Source organism: Oncorhynchus tshawytscha, linkage group LG13 (assembly GCF_018296145.1).
Source record: "Oncorhynchus tshawytscha isolate Ot180627B linkage group LG13, Otsh_v2.0, whole genome shotgun sequence".
Lineage (NCBI taxonomy): Eukaryota > Metazoa > Chordata > Actinopteri > Salmoniformes > Salmonidae > Oncorhynchus > Oncorhynchus tshawytscha.
In genome coordinates this window covers 38,067,905-38,070,788 of record NC_056441.1, presented here as the reverse complement: position 1 = coordinate 38,070,788, position 2,884 = coordinate 38,067,905, and the positions used below count along the sequence as shown (strand labels likewise).

Sequence of the window (2,884 nt, the reverse complement as noted above, 5' to 3'; positions counted from 1 at the left end):
AAACAGTTTTTTTTTTTACATTGGATAAAAGTAGAGACTCAGAGCTACAAAATGGTATATCATACACTGCATTTGAGGAACAATGGGAAACTAATTCTGCTGTGAAAGTGGATCAACTTGTAAACTCACTTTTGAGAAAAGTGCTTTTGAAAGTTTTGGTACATACTGGAGTGCTCTCCTTTGTCTACACTCATTCAGCATTGTTCACACCCTCTTAAGCCAGCCCCACCCGTCTCTTTAAGGATTCACATGCGAGGTCATGTGTTAAACAGTGAGTAGTGTAGTAAAGATTAAGACTAAAAGTGGTAAAAGTAGTAGCCTATAATAAGGAACAATTCCAGGTAAACGTGGTGTCCAGATGTTATATTAGACACTTACCCAGACACACTTTTCTAAATTGATAGGTAATGTGAAATAAATGCTATAATCCCCAGCCACATCCAGTGGTGGAAAAAGTATCACATTGTCATAGAGTAAAAGTATAAATCATTTGAAATTCCTTATATTAAACCAGATGGCACAATTCTATTTTTCAAGTTTTTTTTTTATTGACAATTGCCAGGGGCACACTCCAACACTCAGACATAATTTACAAAAGAAGCATTTGTGTTTAGTGATTCGGCCAGATCAGAGGCAGTAGGGATGACCAGGGATGTTCTCTGGATAAGTGTGTGAATTGGACCATTTTCCTGTCAAAAAGTAAGTACTTTTGGGTGTCAGGGAAAATGTATTAAAGTAAAAAGTACATTTTTCTTTACGAATGTAGTGAAGTAAAAGTAGCCAAAAATATAAAATAGTAAAGTAATGTACAGATACCACAAACTACTTAAGTAGTACTTTCAAGTATTTTTACTTAAGTACTTTACAGCACTGCCAAAATGCCTTCACACCAGTACATTAGCATACTTTATATACTGTTACACATGCACTTATCACATAGTAATCCATACATAAGTTAAGGCCATGCAACCTGAGTTGAAACCTGAGTGAGGTGCACATGTACTGTACATAAACAGATGCATGCGCCATATAGGGTGGACACTTGATACGGTCACATTATATTGTTGTGGTATGTCACAAAATCATGTTACGACCACACATCAATATTAATTATATATCAATATGTTGCTAAGTGGATGGTCTCTACAGAAGGTGTAAATGTTACAGCCAAATGGTTACTTGCATAGTAACAATATCAGAAATGGATAGTGTCAATATAAATAACATATACAGTATGTACAAGAACAATATCAATAATGATATCAGTGATAGACGAGGTAGTTATATGCATACAATCAGGAGTAAAGTGGCTGAGCAGCAGGATAAATAAATTGTAGCAGCAAAGTATGGCGTGTGTGTTCGGAGAGAGTCATGTGAATAGTGGCACTACAGATAGTGCTGATGACTGGTCCGTTCAAACCACGCATGAACAAGGGAATCTATATTCAGAGAGCCTGTTTCTGCCCTGCCCTTGACTTTGGTCCAGGGCATGTGATGTCCATAGCCTCTTCGTCGCTAAACTCCATGATCTTGTCAAAAAGATAGTTTGTCTATGGCCGGTCCAGGTGGTGCTTTTACAGGCAGACCATCTATGGGAGGAAAAATGCGCAGCAGTCCGAACGCTCCTTGGCGACAAAACCAGGCTCCAGAGCATTGAAGCTGTAAAATAGGGAATAACAAAAAATCTGAAGACATTACAACCCTGCACAACATCAATTCACCTCCAAAGTTTAGATAAGAATAAACTCATACAATGGAAATTATTTTTTACCTGAAGTGCTGGTACTGCTTGATACAGTATGTGGCAGTGGCCTGAAGTACGGAGTCGGTGTTGTTGCCAGCCATAGCTTTCCACCAGCACCGTACCATCCTCCAGTCCAACCAACCGTCAATCTCAGACAAAGCTAGCTAGCCAGCCATCTAACATCAGCAATACAAACCGATTGTCATAGCCAGCTAAAGTTAACCAATAGTTTCAATATTAGCTAGTTAGAATGAGAAATGGCATTCTGAGAAAACCACACTAACGTTACACACACTACATACACAAGTTAATGTTAGCTAGCAAGCCGGCCACCTAACCCCAGCTGACGTTAGCCAGCTAACAGCAAGCTTTAACTTGGGGTCTTTTGTTTAGACATGTCACATTAACGTTAGCTAGCTAAAATATGAAATATAATCCCAGTCCATACAGTAACGTTACTTGCAATACAAACCGATTGTCAGAGCAAGCTAAAGTTAACCAAATAACGTTAGGTTCATTGTTAGTTAGAAAGCCAGCCATTGAACTCCAGCTGGCTAGCTAACAGCAAGCTTTAGCTTGCAATTAAAAACAACTTTCTGACAAAATAAACATAATACCTGAATCTGTTGCTGGATTCTTACCTGTATACATGGATGAAAGCTTCAACCCTTTTATAAGACTTCCTGTGTTGTTTCCGTTTAGTTTGCACAGCTTGTTTGGCCGGTTATGTTCCACTGATTTCAAAATGTGTTCTTTTCAGAGTGAGAGAGAGTCAGCATGGCACAATCGTCATCCATCATAACTTTTTCTGACTGACATTTGTAGATAGCGCCTGATAAATTCAGGGAAGCATTGTTATTGAGAGCAGTAGTAACATATTTGCAGTTCTCCATGGCTGAAGTTAAAGATTTAAAAAAGCTGTTTTAGAAGCAGCTCATTTTATATACACAAGATGCAACAACGCACCAATCCAAACTCATACCTCAGCCCACTCATTATCTCAGCCAATCTTGGCTAGCGGGAAGGTTGCTAACTTTCTTTGAGGCTAAACCAACTAGGCTCCTAATTTAACAATTTTATTAGTATTTACAGATATACACATTTGGTGTTAAGGCACACGTTCGAGAAGGCATTTCTGCC

General features: G+C 38.6%; 1 long non-coding RNA gene across 1 annotated transcript; it reads right to left on the bottom strand.

The window, feature by feature from the left end:
• Positions 1–1,090: 1,090 nt before the first annotated feature.
• LOC121838999 lies at positions 1,091–2,675 on the bottom strand. The gene is made up of 2 exons (XR_006078526.1): positions 1,772–2,675; positions 1,091–1,659 (listed from the first exon to the last, which is right to left on the bottom strand). It is a non-coding gene; the product is annotated as an uncharacterized LOC121838999 (long non-coding RNA).
• Positions 2,676–2,884: the final 209 nt, after the last annotated feature.